The sequence below is a fragment of the Rattus norvegicus genome, chromosome 5, assembly GCF_021556685.1.
Source record: "Rattus norvegicus strain SHRSP/BbbUtx chromosome 5, alternate assembly SHRSP_T2T, whole genome shotgun sequence".
Classification (NCBI taxonomy): domain Eukaryota; kingdom Metazoa; phylum Chordata; class Mammalia; order Rodentia; family Muridae; genus Rattus; species Rattus norvegicus.
The window spans coordinates 87,688,579-87,709,883 of record NC_141538.1 but is presented as its reverse complement, the minus strand read 5'-3'; positions in this window follow the sequence as shown (position 1 = coordinate 87,709,883).

Here is a 21,305-nt window from a genome sequence, read left to right as displayed (position 1 = left end):
CAACGCTGTTGATAAACAGTTCTGCCTAGCCTGATCTGATAAGCAATTTAAACATCTATTGGATAAATATTCTGTTCATTAAAATTATATTATGTAGGCACAATCTATATAGTCTCCTTCTCTAGAATAGCTGAACTTGAATTCAGTGAGGTCTCCCTTAGTACTCTCTATTGAAAAGCTGTTTATGCTAATTAAATGTGAGGTATTCCATGCAAGAATTGGGAAGCAGTGCAGATTCCTACACACCACTGACACATATTAAGCCTCGTTTCTGCTAGTGTTACAAGTTTTGAAAGTTGACTCTGCTACAAAAAGCAATACACCAAGCAGTGGTAGATCAACTTTTTTGGGCCACATTTCACACTCTGCATGTTTTGTTTTGTTTTTTATGAATAAAGTTTTATTGAAGGACAAACTTCTGCTATCCCTTGCATACTATCTTTCAAAGCTTTCGTATTTTACAGCAGAGTGGAGTTATTCTGACCTTCCACACAGATGACGAAATCTAATGTTTTACTCTTTGGCACATTATTTCCTGAATTCAGCTCTAAGATAATAAATCTAATAGAACTTACTCTCCACGATATACTTCCTACATGTAATTTTAATCAAAACTATTCTATAAAAATTTCCCGAATGACCTCTATTTGCCAGAAAGTATTGTACATGCAGCAATAATTGTGAGCCTGCTGTGGCTGCACCTGTATTACGGGGGTGGATAATAGCAGTGACTCATATTAAAATGAATTCCAGGGTGCTACAGTCTCACATTGGATTTATAACTGATGTGACCAGAAAAACAATATAAAACAAAACAAAGAAAAACAGCTCAGATATAAATCTCATTGTCCCCATTTTGTGAACAAAGGAGATGCAAGTCAAAGGAGTTAAGAAAATTATCTTCAGTCAGGTGACTGAGTGTCAGTGCTGATGGAAAACACTAAAGGATATTTGTAGTTAGAAATCCACATTTACTACCTTGTTGATACTCTGCATCTGTGGTTTGTTTCTGAGTTTTCTCTTGGTCTCTTACCTCTCCTCTTTCTTCCTTGCCCTCTTTTCTGAATGCAGAGACATATATATGGTTCTGACACTCTTTCTATTAAATTATTATTCTTAAGTTTACTTTATCTTTCTCATCTCAATACTAGATTCTAGTCTAACTGAAATAGACATTCTCACAAGTATCTCTTGTATGTGCAGGATTAAATGTTTCTTATGATCAGTCCTGGGCCACACCATATAATTTCTACTCCTACATTTTTCCACCCCTATTTTCTGAGACAAATATCACCTAGAACCTGGAATATCACTTACTGGATCAAATTGTTTAATTTTCAATAAGATGAAGATAGATGTGGCTGACTATAAAGGCCTTGACCATTTCTTTAGCAATTCTACAGGGAATGCACTAAAATCATGCTTGATGAAGAACCTTTGGTTGTGGAATCACAAAGCTTAGTTTTAGGTCCTTTCTGTACCACTGACTGTTATTTTCCCATTTTAAAAATTTAGATAATTGCAGGTATCTTGCAGACTAACTGTGAAATTAAATGGAGCCAAATTTTGTGATGGCACTTGGTGTAAATATGGATAATTACACGTATATGGGATGGTAGTATTAAAGCTAATTTTACTCTCAGGTATTGTGTAAGTGCATTTAAGTTGTCATGTTAATATGTTAATTCTGCAATGTGAGATAGAAAAAGAACATTGAGAATTAAATCAAAATGTGACTACAAAATATTGCTTTGTGGGAAACAAGAAGTTCAAAATTTGGAAAAGTCAATAATCAAAATACTAAAATATCACTACCCTGTGGAAAATTCAAGCTCTGCGAATGTAGGCCATATTGAAATCCTAGAAGTTCTTTATCTGATCTACAGCAGCAAAGCAGTTTCTATTTCTTGATGAATAGTTTGTCCTTTATAAAATCCAATATACTCTACAATGCATTTTGTTCTCCTTTTTATAACAAGGTTTTATCAGGTCGAACATGTAAGGATTAAACAAAAGGATTTCTTTCAGAAGTAATGAAAATATTCTAAAGTCAATGATTATGGTAGTTGCCCAACTCTGCCCTTATAGAAAAGCCACTGTCATGATAGCGGTGTTTCTAGATACTGGTATCCTAGTACTCATCACCCAACTCTATGCAAGTCATTGTCCTTTTGTTGTTCTCTTTATAATTAAGCATGCTATGTGACTTCTTTTGTTCAATAAATTATGAATGGGAATCCTGTATGCCACATAAATTTCATGAGTTAATATGATATTCAATGTATGCTTAGGCCCTCATTGTAAAAACACAACAAAACAGAACAAACAAACAAACAAAAACACTACACCATCTTTATTAGGCTAAAACTATTGGACACTCAGTATCTCTGGGATAAATTCACTGGCTTGTTTCTATTGCTTGGGACCTAGAATTATCTAGTCAGTTCTTACAACTCAGTGTGTAGAATTACAAACTATGGTGGAATTTTATAAATTTTTGCCATAGAAAGTTTTCAAAAAGGTTCATAACACATCCTGAAATAGGGTCAATGTATAGCCATCACTGGTAAGAATCACAACAAGTATTAAAGACAAGAAGTATCTGTTTCTTCTTCAAAATGTACCAATTAAAAAAGCTACTTCCTCCTGAAAGGGGAAGAGGGTAGAGAAACACCAAATCTGTCAAGTAAAGGTTGCATCACAGATACCAGCCTCCAGGGAAATCTGTTTCTCCTCAATAAATAGCTAGTTTGCCTATAACTTATTAAGGATTTGGGTACCTCAGAGGCATTATGAAAGCCCTCCACCCTCTCATTACTTTCTATCACTTTTCCTTTCTGCTTCTCATTTTCCTAGGGTTTAAATGAGATGATTTGCAAGAGTTAGGTCACAGTCAATAGGGTACAAAGAGATTTATTAATATTAGTTATTACCTTTAATACTTTCAAACTAATCTAACATTATCTGTCTGGTTTGCATTCCAGAATAATACTGAATTCCATCAAAATATGGTAGCAAAATTACCTCATAAATTTTAAATACCTTAACTCATTACTACTAATTTATTATGTGTTCTTATTAATAGTAGATGTGTCTATTTCTTACCATACCCTATAACTTACTGAATTTCTAACACTGAACTTGTTATTTCTCTGCTGAGAATTGTCTTCCTTTCCTGAAACATGGTAAGGAATATGGAGCCTGTATATTACTAAATGAGAGATAACCTTTAAGTTTTTCATAGGATCTCTCCTTTTATCCTTTCTCTTGAAGCAGCATCTTTCAAACTCAACTAAACTTTTCATACAAAATTATTTGATTAGTTGAGATAAAACAGCACAATTAAATTTGGAAAAGACTATCATGGATAACCTCTCAGTGAGCATCTTGTAGAAGTAACTACAAAGAGCTGCTCTTGCCATCTGTTGAGTTATGCTCCTATCTTTTCATTTGTTTTAAAATTCATTGTTAGATCAGGTATCTGAATGCAGTATGTTTCTTCCAGTTGTTTTTGGGCATGTTATAAGTAACACTGAGTTGTTAGTGTCATTTAGTATCCAACACAACACTTAAACATACATCTGGACATGGAACAAGATGACTTTGTCAAGTAGAACACAGGAAAGATGTTGATTGAACCCATAAATTTCTAGTATACTAGTTAATAGAGAAGACTAAAATGACATAGCTTTTATTTGGACATTTTAAACTACCTTTTTTAACAAAATTGTGGCTGGACTTCTTAGGAAATGTAATGACAAACAAAAGAAAACAAAAAACAATGGGACAGAGAAAATAAATGAAGCCTGGGAATTTCAAAGCTGATCTGTATGTGAGCTTGTTTCCATTCTATCTATGATATTTGGCATCCACAGGTAGCACTAAATGAAGCTGCATTTCTCTGCAACAAAGGGAAATAAAACCAGCACTAAAAAAATTGTAGAAAGCCCTCCTGCCACCAAATAAAAGAAATCAGGCTGACGAATCCAAAGCTCCTTTCAGGTTTAACATCACTGGTTTGATTTTTAATTTAAATCTGGGCAAGGGTCAGGAAGAATGCTGCATTTTCATCTCTTTCTTTTGAAGTTTTCATAAGAAAACCTTGCAATTTTAAAGGATCAGGGGAAAAACAACCCTTCCACATAAAGGGAATTCTTTACTTATAGAAATATCAGGTAAGTTTGGACACAAAACTAAAATATGATTGAAGCACTCATACCAGACAGGCAATGAAACAATTCATATGAACATATTTATTAAATATAAGACTTAAAGAAGGTACTTGAAATTTTTGTCAATTAAAGTCAGCTTATATTTACTGATGAGCAAAAAATGGAGGTATATAACACTTTGTGAGAAGCTGCTCTGTGGTAGAATATATTTATATGAGAACTATTCAATAAACTTTCTTTAAATATTTTTATGATCATTCATGAAGCTGATTTTTACAACTCATATTTTCTTTTTTGTCTTGCTAAATTTTTGAGTTTATATTTTAGGCTTTCTAATATTTAATTGTCAAACTAAAATTATATCTACTTAAGATATAGTACATGTCATCCTGATACACACTGTACGATTACTACTGTAAGGTAATTAACTGATCAATATACCTGTCCCCTCCCATAATTGCCATTTTCCAATGGTAACATTTCCTAACTTATACTTTCTATAAAATTTCAAGTAAAAAAAAGTATTGTAAATAGTTAACAATATGCATAAGATCTTCAGAATATATTCACTTTAAAATGGCATGTTTGTATCTTTTTAATCAACAAGACTTCCCATGTTCTTCAGTTTTATGACCTGTGTGTAGATCTGAGGGCAACTTGTGGGAAGTGATTGTTCTCCCTCACACTCTGTATGTCCCAGGAATTGGACTCAGGCTCCAAGTTTGGGAGTAACTTCCTTTATTTACTGAGCTATCGTTCTGCTTTTAACTCTATCCCTGGGAGTAAGACATGTCATAATTCTCTTGTTGTCTGTGTCTCCTTTTACATAACACTATGTCCTTCATGTTATGCATAATAAAGTTCCACTAGAACTTTACACAAAAATTAAGAACAAAATGTTAAAAGTCTGTGAAATGCTTAGAAACCCCAGGTAGTCAAAATAATCTAAAAAAGAAGAGTTAAGCCATACAATTAGCACAATTGTCTTCTTTATGTCTGTCAGTTTGGGGGGATGAAATCCCCAATAAAAGCAACCTAAGGGGCAAAGAGTGTATAAAACAACATGTCACTGGAATAAAAAATGCATATAATACAGTTGAACAGGGTAGTCCTGATGTAAATTTATGCATATATTATCAAGTGATCTTCAACAAACAATATACATAATAAAATGTATCCTATTTTTGGTACGTTTGGCTTTATTTGGTGCCATTTTGAACTCTGCCTAACTCATTATTGTAGACTTCATTAGTATCCTCTTCACATATTTTAGAAAGTCTCTAGTGCACTAGATGTTTATATCACTCTTAAGTAAATGTTCCTTAATTCTAGGTGTTTCTTCCCACATTCTCTCCCTCAAATTCTATCTCTGCCTATTCCCCACCTGAATCCTTAAACATCCCAGGCTATTGACAAGACAATAGTTTGCCATCCACAAACTGACACCAAGATCTTCTTGGTGAAGACAACCACAGAACTCATTGAACATGGAAAGGTGGAACATTCACTCCTACATTTTATTATCTTTGGTATGGGAAAGTACTCTAAAGGCAATACAAAGCACCAACCCAGCATCAACTCTTTTTATCTACAATGCTGTTCTGCTGTAAACTATGTTAGGGCATTGGCGGCAGTAATTCTGAGGGAGTAACCAATCATTGTTTGATTTGATTTGAGACCTACACTGTGTGAAGGAACTTATAACTGACTCTGATGGGTGACCAAGAAACAAAGAATAGATAGCTCAGAGACCTATGATAAAACCAAATATTATTGGTCCTGAAAAAAATTAGGCAATGATAAAATAATTCCTTGTGATATATTGTTATACTCACAGATTACTTATTCATTCAGCCATCATCAGAGAAGCTTCTTTGATCTTCAACAGATGAGAACAAATATAGATAACCATAACCACAGTCAGATATTACAGAGAGAGAGAGAGAGAGAGAGAGAGAGAGAGAGAGAGAGAGAGAGAGAATTTCAGGAGCAGAAAATTCCATAGAAATCATTGATACAATGGTCAAAGATAATGTAAAACAGAAAAAGCTACTGGTCCAAAACATACAGGATATCCAAGACTCAATGAGAAGATCAAACCTAAGGATAATAGGTATAGAAGAGAGTGAAGACTCCCAGCTCAAAGGACCAGTAAATCTTCAACAAAATCATAGAAGAAAACTTCCCTAACCTAAAGAAAGAGATGCCCTTAAACATACAAGAAGCCTACAGAACTCCAAATAGATAGAACCAGAAAAGAAAATCCTCCCGTCACATAATAGTCAAAACACCAAATGCACAAAACGAAGAAAGAATATTAAAAGCAGTAAGGAAAAAGGTCAAGTAACATATAATGCAGGCCTATCAGAATTACACCAGATTTCTCACCAGAGACTATGAAAGCCAGAAGATCCTGGACAGATGTCATACAGATTCTAAGGGAATACAAATGCCAGCCCAGGTTACTGTATCCTGCAAAACTCTCAATTAACATAGATGGAGAAACCAAGATATTTCATGAAAAACCAAATTTACACAATATCTTTCTACAAATCCAGTGCTACAAAAGATAATGAGTGGTAAAGCCGAACATAAGGAGACAAGCTTCACCCTAGAAAAAGCAAAATAAACTAATCATCTTGGCAAAAAAAACAAAGAGAAGAAAAGCGCACAAACAAAATCTCACATCCAAATACGAAGGTAACAGGAAGGAACAACCACTATTCCTTAATATCTCTCAACTTCAATGGCCTCAACTCCCCAATAAAAAGACATATATTGACAAACTGGATACTCAATGAGGACCCTGCATTCTGCTGCCTACAAGAAACACAACTCAGAGACAAAGACAGACACTACCTCAGAGTGAAAGACTGGAAAATCACTTTCGAAGCAAATGGTCTGAAGAAGCGGTAGTAGCCATTCTAATATCGCATAATATCGATTTTCAATCAAAAGTCATCAAAAATATAAGAAAGGACATTACATATTCATCAAAGGAAAAATCCATCAAGATGAACTCCCAATCCTAAATGTCTATGCTCCAAATAAAAGGGCACCTACATACATAATAGAAACCTTACTAAATCTCAAAGCACACATTACACTTGACACAATAATAGTAGGAGATTTTAACACCCAACTCTCATCAATGGACAGATCATGGAAACAGAAATTAAACATAGACATAGAAAGACTAAGAGAAGTCATGAAACAAATGGACTTAACAGATGTTTATAGAACATTCTATCCTAAAACAAAAGGATAAACCTTCTTCTCAGCTCCTCATGGTACTTTCTCCAAAATTGACCATATAATTGGTCATAAAACAGGCCTCAATAGATACAGAAAGATAAAAATAATCCCATGCATACTATCACACTACTATGGGCTAAAGCTGGTCTTCAACAACCTTAAGGGAAGAACCCCCACATATACGTAGAAGTTGAGCAATGCACTACTCATTGATAACCTGGTCAAGGAAGAAATAAGAAAGAAATTAAAGACTTCTTAGAATTTAATGAAAATGAAGGTACAACATACCCAAACTTATAGGACACAATGAAAGCTGTACTAAGAGGAAATCTCATAGCTCTGAGTACCTGCAGAAAGAAACAGGAGAGAGCACATATCAGCATCTTGACAGCACATCTAAACGCTCTAGAACAAAAAGAAGCAAATAAACCCAGGAGGAGTAGAAGGCAGGAAATAATCAAACTCAGAGCTGAAATCAACCAAGTAGAAACAAAAAGGACCGTAGAAAGAATCAACAGAACCAAAGGTTGGTTCTTTGAGAAAGTAAACAAGATAGATAAACCCTTAGCCAGATTAACAAGAGGACACAGAGAGTGTGTCCAGATTAACAAAATCAGAAATGAAAAGGGAGACATAACTACAGATTCAGAGGAAATTAAAAAAATCATCAGATCTTACTACAAAAGCCTACATTCAACAAAACTTGAAAATCTGTAAGAAATAGACAAATTCTTAAACAGATATCAGGTACTGAAGTTAAATCAGGAACAGATAAACCATTTAAACAACCCCATAATTCCTAAAGTATTAGAAGCAGTCATTAAAGTTCTCCCAACCAAAAAGAGCCCAGGTCCAGATGGATTCAGTGCAGAATTCTATCAGACCTTCATAGAAGACCTCATACCAATACTATACAAACTATTCCACAAAATTGAAACAGATGGAGCACTACCAAATTCCTTCTGTGAAGCCACAATTAGTCTTATATCTAAACCACACAAAGACCCAACAAAGAAAGAGAACTTCAGACCAATTTCTCTTATGAATATCAATGTAAAAATACTCAATAAAATTCTTGCAAACCAAATCCAAGAGCACATCAAAACAGTCATCCACCATGATCAAGTAGGCTTCATCCCAGGTATGCAAGGATGGTTTAATATATGAAAAACCATCAACGTGATCCATTATGTAAACAAACTGAAAGAACAAAATCACATGATCATTTCATTAGATGCTGAGAAAGCATTTGACAAAATTCAACACCCCTTCATGAAAAAAGTCCTGGAAAGAATAGGAATTCAAGCCCATACCTAAACATAGTAAAAAGCCATATACAGCAAACCAGTAGGTAACATTAAACTAAATGGATAGAACCTTGAAGCAATCCCACTAAAATCAGGGATTAGACAAGGCTGCCCACTCTCTCCCTACTTATTCAATATAGTTCTTGAAGTTCTAGCCAGAGCAATCAGACAACAAAAGGAGATCAAAAGGTTAAAGATTGGAAAAGAAGAAGTCAAAATATCACTATTTGCAGATGATATGATAATATATTTAAGTGATCCCAAAAGTTCCACCAGAGAACTACTACTAACTGATAAACAACTTCAGCATAGTGGTTGGGTATAAAGTAACTCAAATAAATCAGTAGCCTTCTTCTACACAAAAGAGAAACAAGCTGAGAAAGAAATTAGGGAAATGACAACCTTCATAACATTCCCAAGTAATACAAAATACCTCAGTGTGATTTTAACCAAGTAAGTGAAAGATCTGCATGATAACAACTTCAAGCCTCAGAAGAAAGATATTGAAGAAGACTTCAGAAGATGAAAAGATCTCCCATGCTCAGGGATTGGCCGGATTATTATAGTAAAAATGGCCATTTTACCAAAAGCGATCTACAGATTCAATGCAATCCCCATCAAAATACCGATCCAATTCTTCATAGAGTTAGACAGAACAATTTGCAAATTCATCTGGAATAACAAAAAATCAAGGATAGATAAAACTATCCAGAACAAGAAAAGGACTTCTGGGGCAATCACTGTCTCTGAACTCAAGCACTATCATAGAGCAATAGTGATAAAAACTTCATAGTATTGGTACAGAGACAGACAGACAGACCAGTGGAATAGAATTGTAGACCCAAAAATGAACCCACACACCTATGATCACTTGATTTTTGACAAAGGAGCCAAAACCATCCAATGGAAGAAAGATAGCATTTTCAGCAAATGGTGCTGGTTCAACTGGAGGTCAGCATGTAGAAGAATGCAGATCGAGCCATGCTTATCACCCTGTACAAAGCTTAAGTCCAAGTGGATCAAGGACCTCGACATCAAACCAGATACACTTAAAGTAATAGAAGAAAAAGTGGGGAAGCATCTGGAACACATGGGCACTGGAAAAATTTCCTGAACAAAATACCAATGCTCTAAGATCAAGAATCTACAAAAGGATCTCATAAAGCTGCAAAGCTTCTGTAAGGCAAAGGACACTGTTGTTTGGACAAAACAACAACAGCAGATTGGGAAAAGATCTTTACCAATCCTACAACTGAGAGAGGGCTTATAGCCAAAATATACAAAGAATTCAAGTAGTTTGACTGCAGGGAGAAAAAAATAACCCTATTAAAAATGGAATTCAGAGCTAAACAAAGAATTCACAGGCAAGGAATGCCGAATGACTGAGAAACACCTAAAGAAATGTTCAACATCTTTAGTCATAAGGGAAATGCAAATCAAAACAACCCTGAGCTTTCACCTCATGCCAGTGAGAATGGCTAAGTTCAAAACCTCAGGTGACAGCAAATGCTGGCGAAAATGTGTAGAAAGCAGAAAGCTCCTCCATTGTTGGTGGGATTGCAGACTGGTACAACCATTCTGGAAGTCAGTCTGGAGGTTTCTCAGAAAATTGGACATTGAACTACCGGAGGACCCAGCTACAGCTCTCTTGGGCATATACACAAAAGATGCCCCAACATATAACATAGACACATACTCCACTATGTTCATAGAAGCCTTATTTATAATAGGTAGAACCTGGAAAGAACCCAGATGCCCTTCAGCAGAGGAATGGATACAGAAATTGTAGTACATCTATACAATGGAATATTACTCAGCTATGAAAAAAACAACGACTTTATGAAATTCATAGGCAAATGGAAGGAACTCAAAAATATCATCCTGAGTGAGGTAACCCAATCACAGAAAAACACACATAGTATGCACTCAGTGATAAGTGGATATTAGCCCAAATGCTCGAATTACCCTAGGTGCACAGAACAGATGAAACTCAAGAAGGATGACCAAAATGCAAATGCTTCACTCCTTCTTTAAAAGGGGAACAAGAATACCATTGGGAGGGAATAGGGAGGCAACGTTTAGAACAGAGGCAGAAGAAACACCCCTTCAGAGCCTGCCCCACATGTGTCCCATATATACAGTCACCAAACTAAATAAGATGTATGAAGCAAAGAAGTGCAGGCTGACAGGAACCGGATGTAGATCTCTCCTGAGAGACACAGTCAGAATACAGTCAATATATAAGCGAATGTCATCATTAAACTTCTGAACTGAGAATGGAACCCCTGTTGAAGGAATCTTAGAAAGGATTGAAAGAGCTTGAAGGGGCTTGAGACCCCATATGAACAACAATGCCAAGCAAACAGAACTTCCAGGGACTAAGCCACTATCCAAAAACGATACATGCACTGACCTTGGAGTCCAACTGCATATGTAGCAAATGAATAGCCTAGTAAGAGCACCAGTGGAAGGGGAAGCCCTTGGTCCTGCCAAGACTGAACCTCCAGTGAATGTGATTGTTGGGGGGAGGATGGTAATGGGGGGAGGATGGGGAGGGGAACACCCATAGCGAAGGGGAGGGGGAGGAGTTAGTGGGATGTTGGCCTGGAAACTGGGAATGGGAATAACAATCAAAATGTAAATAAGAAATACTCAAGTTAATAAAGATTAAAAAAAAAACACCAAGGGGGGAGCTTCTTTAACAAGTAATGTTTAGAAATTTGAATATATTTATGCAAAACAGAAAACAAATGAAGTGAGTCTTTACTTGTGCCTTTCACAAAGAGTCAAAATCAAAGTCTAAAGACTTGAATTTAGGGGTTGGGGATTTAGCTCAATGGTAGAGCGCTTGCCTACAAGTGCAGGGCCCTGGGTTCCGTCCCCAGCTCCGAAAAAAAGAAAAGAAAGAAAAGAAAAAAAAAGAGTTGAATTTAAAGCCAGAAGCAGAATTTTTTCTTAAAAAAATTAGCAAAAATACCCATATGTTAATACATTCTTACTTATGTTAATATGTAAGAATGGTCAGGGAATAAGGCCCAAATAAATAAACAGGACCACACAGAACTTCATGTTTTTCACAGTAACAAAAACAATAAACAGAAAGAAACCTCAACTTAATGCTGCGAATACCAAAAATTCCAATTTTTGCCAAACTTAAAACGATTAAGAGGCATGGTAGAGAAAATGTGTTGTGTTAGCATTAAGGTGATTAAGGAAGAGGAATCATAAGTTTGAGTCCAGCCAAGGCTACATAATGAGACCCTCTCTCAAATAAGCAAATGGTATCAAGAATATACAAAATTTTGAAGTGCCTTAACCTTTAGCAAAACCACAATATGGTATCTTCTCACACTTATATTGAAGTTGCTTTCAGTCTCCGAATTTGGCAGTCTGAATGTAAATTTCTTTAGCCCTTACAGAACTTCAACCCAGTATATGAATATCAGAATGACTGATGACATCAATGGGATTCCATGAACTTTCAAAGTTGAAAGGTATTTAACTTTAAAAGCTCCACTATGTTCACAGCAACTTTATCTGTAATAGCTAGAAACTGGAAACAACCTGATTGTCCTACAACCCAGATGTCCCACAACCTAGATGTCACACTATGGAAGAATGGAAACAGAATATATGGTTCATTTACACAATGGAATACTACTCAACTATTAAGAATGAGAACATCTGGAGTTCTGAAGACGAATAGATGCGCCAAGAGAATATCATCCTGAGTGAGATAACTCAGACCCAAAAGAACATGCATAATATGTACTCACTAATAAGTGGATATTAGCCAAAATGTACAGAATACCCAGGATACAAGCCACAGAACTCAAGAAAGTTAACAAGCTGAAGGGCCCAAGTGAGGATACCTCAATCTTACTTAGAAGGGAGAAGAAAGCAATTACAGGAGCAGAGGGAAGGAGGAACCTGTGTGGGAGAGGGAGAGGAAAGGGAGAACATGATCAGGTACTCTTGCCAGCAAACTCTGAGAGCCAGCAGAAAGAATGAAATTAGGCAACCTCCAAAGTTAGGAGAGGAGGTGTTGGTGGTATGGAGGGGACTTCCAGAATATAGCAGAGACTTTGGAGATGAAAGAAACTCAGGAATCAAAGGGAGGGACCTTACCTGAAATTTCTAACAGTGGGGAGAGGGAACTTGTGGAGTCTACATCCAGGGGAAGGACAGGGCATCAAATGGAAGGATTTGGTTGCCATCCCACAATCAATAGCTCTGACTCAGAGTTTTTCCCATCAAAAAGTACTGTCCAGACAGAGATGGAGAGGATTCTGAGGGAGAGAAGTTTTACTGACCTGCCCAAATTGGAATCTAACTTAGTGGGAGGCTCTGAAGTCTGACACTGTTTCTGATGCTGTGGTGTGCTTACAGACAGGAGCCTAGTGTGGCTAACCTCTGAGAGGCCACAACAGGGAGCTAAAGGAGTCAGATGTAGATACTTACACCCAACCAATGAATTGAAGCCAGGGGCCTCTGTGATTGAATTGAGAAAGGGCTAGAAGAAGCTGAGGACGAAGGTAACCCCATGGGAGCACCAACAGACTCAACTAACCTAGACCCCCAAGATCTCTCAGACACTGAACCACCAACAGGCAACATGAGCCAGCTAATATGAGGCCCCGACACATATACAGCAGAGGACTGGTTGGTCTGGCTCCAGTGAGAGAAGAAGCAACTAACCCTTGAGAGACTTGAGGTCTCAAGGAGTGGGGATGTGTGGTGTAGTGGGGGTGGAGGTTAGGGGTGGGTATGTCCTCTTGGTAACGGGGGAGCTGTCAGGGAGCATACTGGGAGGAGGATGGTAACTGGATAGTGAAAAAAGACTAAATAATAATAATAATAATGATATAATTAATAATAATAATAATAATAATAATAATAATATAAAGTCTCCAGATCTTACTTGCAAGTTTTTGTAGTGGTAGTCATAGGTATAAGCACATACTCATAAATGCATATAAAATAAATAAAAAGGATCAAAATAGCTGACATTACCCGTGATTTCAATTACAGGTATGGAATGGATAAATCAAGATAAATTAAATACACACATGCCTACAGGATGCAGTACAATTCACCTTTTTTAGAAAAAGAAACCTTTGTCTTATTTCATTGCAATTATGTATCTGAGATGTCCTTCTACTTTCAGGGAAGGAAATATGACCTTTCAAAAATACAAATGAATCCTAATCAATCTAATAAGATTTGAATCTTACTCTGGTTAATATACAACCAGGACAATATCCAGTTTTCAAATGTTTGTACTCTCATCTAATGGTAGAATAGGATTTTCCTAGGGACCTTCTGCTAGCATACCACTACTACTAAGGGGAATAAGAAACAGGCAGAGCTAAATTCCAAAGAGTGTTTTCCTAACATTGGAAGAAAATAATTTGTTTTGTAGCAGCAGCCACTTGTGCTAATGGAATCATTCAGAACAATACAGAAAAATAATTCTAGACTGAAAAGTACAAAATAGCTATTGGTCATTCTTCCCTTGGATATTTCCTTACCCCTTCAATCATTAGTTAAATGTTCCTTTAAACATGATGGCTGAGAAGGGACCACTCTCCTTTGTATACCAAAATGGGCCTATTTAGTATTCAATCTTTCCTTGAGGAAAGCATTCAAATTCTGAACTTCGCTATAGGATTCACAAAGCAAATTCTATACTACTTAAGACTTCTCTGTTTATAGCCATCTGCATTTCCCAATTTGCCAAAGAAGTGATATAAGTTTTCTTGGGAAAAAATGACATTTTGTTGACACACAGTGGACAATAAAATGACATAATTATGTCCAAGGCACATGAATATTTTAGAACTATGCCCAGAGAATGTTAAATAAATCTCTTAAAATTCTGCAACTGCAGCAAGCTTGTAATTCACCCATTTCATTCTGCTTTCTGCTTGGTGACTCTTTAAATTAATTTTGTCACTAGAATCATGCGGGCCATTCTGTATATTTAGTCATTTATTTCACTTCTCTCATTCTCTAAGGAGCTCTATGTATTTATCCTTTTGACACTCATGGATTATTTATTAAACACAATTTTTCAGATTGTGACTTTTAATGTTTACAATTTGGATATTTTATTCAGATTGTGGAAAATTATAGCTTAAAGGCTGGGCAGAAAGAGATTTCTTTCTTTTTCTAAACATCATTACTCTGTATACCTCAAGTGCCCATTAATACTCAAAAGATATTTCTGCAATTACATCTCTTCTCTTAGACTTCCTTACATGTAGGAGACAGCTTTCAATAAATACTAAGTGAAACAAAGTTATGAGCAGTCCGATCAATGAAGAAAATCTTGAATAAAGAAATGGCAGAAATACAGATTAAGTCTTTAATTTTCACTGTTCTCTCATTTTCAGAAGGCTGGATCTTAAAGTATATCAGTAAGTCCAGCAAGATTTTCAATATGTTAACATTTCCAAAACCTAGAATGAACTTTCCTTTGTCTTCATTCTACCCATTTTCATATGACATCTTCCAAATCAGAGTCACTTTTCTTATTGAAACTCCAGGATTGATGGAGTTTGTACACGTGAGAAATGTCCATATTCAGTCTTACTTGGAGTACTTTTTCCTCATAAAGCTTAACATCTTACCATAAACACTTATTTGTCCCACTTTCCCATGGGACTGCATGGTTCCTTATCCAAAGACACAGAGAACATAAGAGCTAATGATGAAGTTCATTTTAAGTGTGACTGATGTTTGGAATAGCATCTTCAGGTGGGTAAAGCCGCTTTGGCCATCTGACTTAATGGTCTACTCTTAATGATATGAGATCCTAGTGCTCTATCAGTCCTAAACAATTTTCAACAACCTTTATGACTCTCTTAGTATGATTGCTTGGTGGTAACATTTCCTCCTATCTTTTTTTGTGTTTGTAAATCTTTTTCTTTGTGAATCAAGGAGATTGAGTTGAATAAAATAACCAAGAACTAGTTTCTGTGTTTGCCTTTAAATCCAGACCTTGCTAACCTGGAAGCTGATTCTTTATCATATCATATTGACTGCTACAGATGCTGAATTGAAAGAAATTTTAAAAAGAAAATTTACAAAACAATATACAGTGAAGTAACTTTACTCAGGATTTCTGCAATAAAAATATCAAAACACTAACAGGGGCAACACTATTAATGATGTATAGCAACTCAATGAACAGATATAACAAAGCCCTTGGAAGCATTCCCATGACATCGACATTCCTACTTTTCCTGGGTTAGACTTTCAGAACTTAATTTTTTGTTATTATCTATGTTTATAGAGCTATCATCCTATCCTCTGGAATTCTTCAATTTCCATTAATCTTACTGATCACATCCAAAACTGGTATTAAAGAACATGCCCAGAGAAAGAACTGGAAGAGCTTGAAGGGGCTCGAGACCCCAAAAGTACAACAATGCCAAGCAACCAGAGCTTCCAGGGACTAAGCCACTACCTAAAGACTATACATGGACTGACCCTGGACTCTGACCTCATAGGTAGTAATGAATATCCTAGTAAGAGCACCAGTGGAAGGGGAAGCCCTGGGTCCTGCTAAGACTGAACCCCCAGTGAACTAGTCTATGGGGGGAGGGCGGCAATGGGGGGAGGGTTGGGAGGGGAACACCCATAAGGAAGGGGAGGGGGGAGGGGGATGTTTGCCCGGAAACCGGGAAAGGGAATAACACTCGAAATGTATATAAGAAATACTCAAGTTAATAAAAAAAAAAAAAAAAAAAAGAACATGCCCTATTCATAGCTGAGCAAATTTGGTGATCTCCTTCTGCTTAAAGGTTTAAGATTTCTTGTATTGTTTCAAATTGCACACAGTCACAGAGGGCATCCTCTTTGCAATATTCTTCACTTAAAATATTAGTAGATTTCATATCTCTTTTGTCATGTCATATTTAAACACCTTCATAGTTTATCACTCTCTGTCTCTGCCTCCTTCTCTCTCTCTCTCTCTCTCTCTCTCTCTCTCTCTCTCTCTCTCTCTCTCTCTCTTGCTTTCTCGCTCTCTCTCCATTGACTTTGAATAATATTTCAAATGCTTGCTTCCTCTCTCTCCATCTCCAACAATCTTAATTACAGGAAATTAAATGTATAAAACTTCCATAGGGAAGCCAAGATTTGTCTTTTGTATAATAAAGTTCAGTTATTAGATACCAAGTTTTTAATTATACCTTTTCTCTGGGACACATTAATTGATTCAGAGACTAACAATAGTCATGACGTTTGTTCCTTTCCTTTGGTCCTCGTAACAATCCTAACTTTGGCTATTGTTAAATTTGGTGATGTTCTCAATTAAATCTTTTTATAGATTGTTTAAAAAAACTTTCTCTTTCAATCTTAAAAATTTCTAAAATTATTTACAATATTCTTTTTTACTTCAAGTTGATCCTTTACTGGAATTATGCGTTTTGTGATATCTTTGCAAATATTGTGAACTATACCAATGTTACCCATCAAACACCATTAGAATAATAAGACAAATAATTGTCACAAAACTCTTTAAATCTCAATGTCTAAACATAAATCCAGAATAACTTTGTGCAGTCTTCTACTTACTGTACTCTTTTGAAGTCTAGCCACCTGAAAATTCATGTATACACCTCTGACACAGTTTCCATTGTCATTGAATAAAGCAGAATAGCCTTAAAGACAGACAGGCAAACTATAAAAGCCTGCATCTAGAGGAGATACATAATGCTTCCTTCACATTCCACAGATGTACAAGTACAAGAAGAGACATGGTGTTAAAATATGTTCTCATAAGTAAAAGACATATTTAGGGATCAGCCTAATGACCTCAATACCTGATAAAACTAAAGCACATTATGTATTTCCTTTATTTTCCATTCTTTTTTTTCCCCTCTGGCTTAACATAGCTTGACAGGATATTGACCTGAGGAGGGCAGTGGACCATTCACTGAGTTAGTGTCTTCATGCCTACAGAGGTAAAATAAAAATGTACTTAAACAACATGATTATTAGTGTCTTCATGCCTACAGAGGTAAAATAAAAATGTACTTAAACAACATGATTATCGTTTAAAGATTGAGTAACTTTTGAGGATTTTTCAGGTAAAGGTGAGTGAACCGGCTATGTACAAGCATTGAGAACTGATAACCATGCTAACTGAAAACCAACAAGTGCCACACTGGAATTAGCTTCATGAACTGGATTTCCGCTTTCTTTCTGGATAAGCGGAGTACTTTGAACTACCTTGGCCAGGCTGAATTGTTACAAAGGTTGAGTTCTGCTGAGGGATGTTATTTTGTATAAGATGGGCAGGTGAGTCAAGATGTTTGGGTTTAGGTCAATTGCTAGGGAATATTTTACCTGTCACAGGTGTGTGTGTGTGTGTGTGTGTGTGTGTGTGTGTGTGTGTGTGTGTGTGTGTGTTCAGATGAGACTGGAATTTGACCACGGGTCTTGGCACTGTTCTAATCCTCAAACCTGAAATAAAAGAATACTGAGATTTTGACCAATAAGAATGAAAATTACATATCTTTTTATAAGATATGTAATTTTAATATACATTATTACATTTTAATATAACTACATTTTAATGTAATTATAGACTTTATAATCTAAATAATGAAGTAGATAACAATAAAAAATACAATTGTCACCTGAAAATAAAAAAAATGATGGACACTGCTGAAATTTTATAGTCAAATGGTGCATAAAAATCATACTATAAATCACTGTCCCTTTTTTCATATTATATAATTAATTCCATGTATTTCACAACATAATACATGAAGATAGGAGATAATAATTGAATCTCCTCTGTTTGCATTAGAAAGCATAGTTGTTTAAATAGTTAAAATAATTGTGTGTTTCCCTCAGAGAAATCCATTAGAGAAATTGTATGGAATATATGAGGAAAATTAATATGTTTCGAATCAGTACACTGTCTATTTATGTATGAGTAGCAACATATATCTTTGCTTCGCCTTTAGAGATCCATTAACAGAATTTATTTTGACAGTATGGGTTGGTGATGATATTCATTGTTTCAGAATATTTTGCAAAATTCTACACAAGCAACACATGAAAAGATGTTCTATCAGTGATTGCTGGTAATATGGAACAGGTTCTTGGGGAAAAAACTTTCTGGCTCAGGAAAAAGTTCGATATAACAACTGGATGTGATGTAAATTGAAGCTTTCCTGGAAATATGACGAGTAGTTTAGCTGCCGGATGAACACAGATGGATTCCTTTAGGCTTGCTCAATTCCAAAATGATCAGAAAAACTGCTAACTTCAATGCATTGCAGAGTTGAGTTCGACGAATTCATTCACACTGACAGTCTTGTCAGTTCCTAGCCATGTGACCTGGGACTTTTCATTTAACTTCTACTTTGTCTTTAACTCTCTGAAATCATTAAGTTTTCTGCTTCATTCAGAATTCTATCGAGCGACAAAACACAATGCCTCAAAAGCTGCAACAGGTTAGGAAAGTTGGCCTCTACTTTTAATCGATTCGTTCTTACATAAAATATTTATGCAACTGCATATCTTCAATTTTTATACTGTGAATTATCTAGAATTTAAAAAAATGTGTTTTGTCCAGTCCACAAAATGATTTATGAAACCAACACTGTTGGTTTTGAATGGGCTTATTAAGGACAAAGCAGGTCACTGTCAAAGAATATATAACAAGTAACGGTAAGGAGATTGATAAACATATATGAATAATACATGATAGATGGGTTGATAGGTAGACATACACAGGCATACAGACAGACAGACAGACCGACAGACAGATAGATAAATGTTAGATGATAGATGATAGATAACTAGATAGCTGATAGAAAAACATCATAGATTCAAATGCTCAAAACATCCAAGAGAAAGTTAACTAGAGAAGCCCTGTTGCAGCAGCCAGCTGGAGTTCTGGCTCAAGAGAAGCTCAGACAAAGAGTGTTCCCTGTCCAGAGATAAAAAACAAGTGGCATGCCAGTCAAGGAAAGAGTTAGGCATTAATTCCAAAGGAAAAAAGGAAGCCACGAAGCAATTGATTTTGTAAGTCAAGCTCAGACATGCCAATTTCCCTGAGAATATTGAGTATCATGGCAGACAGAGAAAAGAGAGTATGCAAAGAGATAGAGACATGCATAGTAGGAGTTTAATAACTTCATTTGAAGGCTAGCTGAGACATCTATTTCTGAATATTTGTATAATTTGTATAATATACATGTTTTGCGTATTTTGAATAAAGATTTTCTTGCACATGTTGAATAATAAGCATATAAGGATTTTCTGAATGAAGTGTTTGTAAGTTATTAAACTCAGAATGACGAAGAAAAAAATCCTTAAAATACTTGATCATCACAGGCAAAAGCAAAAGAAAACAAGCTGACAACAGTCACAGATAGCAACTAAAATAAACAGCATCATCACAATCCAGGCGTGCAACGTCTAGTAAAACCAATTTGGGCAGAGGAGGCAATCTGCTGGGGTTCTGCACTGAGCTTCCTCTCCTCTCATGAACTCCCAGCTTCACTTTCCACTGTGTGCACATTTATGTCATTGGATAATCAGTAGTAACAACTAAAAAAAATATTTTCTTTTCTAGCTCTTTTTATGTATGCCATATTTTTACTCCTGTACTGCCCTGTTATCTACTCCTTGTATCAGAATGAGGTGGGGGGCAGTCCATTCTAAGAAAAAGGGGCATTGGATGACACATTGGGACAAACATTTTTAAATCTGACATAAGTTAGGGATCAACCTGGATTGCAGAGCCAAATTTTTGGTAAACTCAAACAGTATATGGTAATTTATCAATATAATGTAACCTAAAGGTATAATTCAGGACTACTATAAAAAACAATAAAAGAAGCAATATGAAGGCTGACATTGAATAAACACCTATTACATCTTGGCTTGTTGAGGCAGTATATCGTGCACTCACAATTTTAATTAATAAAGAAAATATCAGAATCCTGTGCAGATAAGAAACATCAGTGCTTGATAATGAACTTTGCTCACTAGTTATAAATTTGAGGCTCATAGCAATATGATAAATGTTCAACAGTATATCGCCTCTGATTTGATAGCTCCAGAATAATTAATATTTACTAAATATACAATATATATGAATAGTTTTAGTGACTGATGAGTGAGTACATTTCCTTAAAATTGGGCTTTTAGGTATTTTTTTTTGTTTGTTAATTTGTTTTGAGACAAATTCTTGTGATGTTCGAACTGTTGAGTTTAGGCTGGAATCAAAATTGTGGAAAGTTGCTGACTTTAGCCTCCCAACTGCTACTGTTACAGGCATAGAACTCATCTGGCAGTTTTTGAGCAACTTTTAAAGATTTCTTTTAATTCTCTCTCTCTCTCTCTCTCTCTCTCTTTCTCTCTCTCTCTCTATCATGTGTGTGTACGAGAGTGTGTACATGTGAGTGCATGTGGCTACAGAGGTTAGAACAGGGATTGTAATATCTAGGAGCTAGAATTACAGACAGAAAGAACTGACTGACTTTGGTACATGGAACCAACCTTGGTTCCTCTACAGTAGCAGAACACATTCTTCATTGCT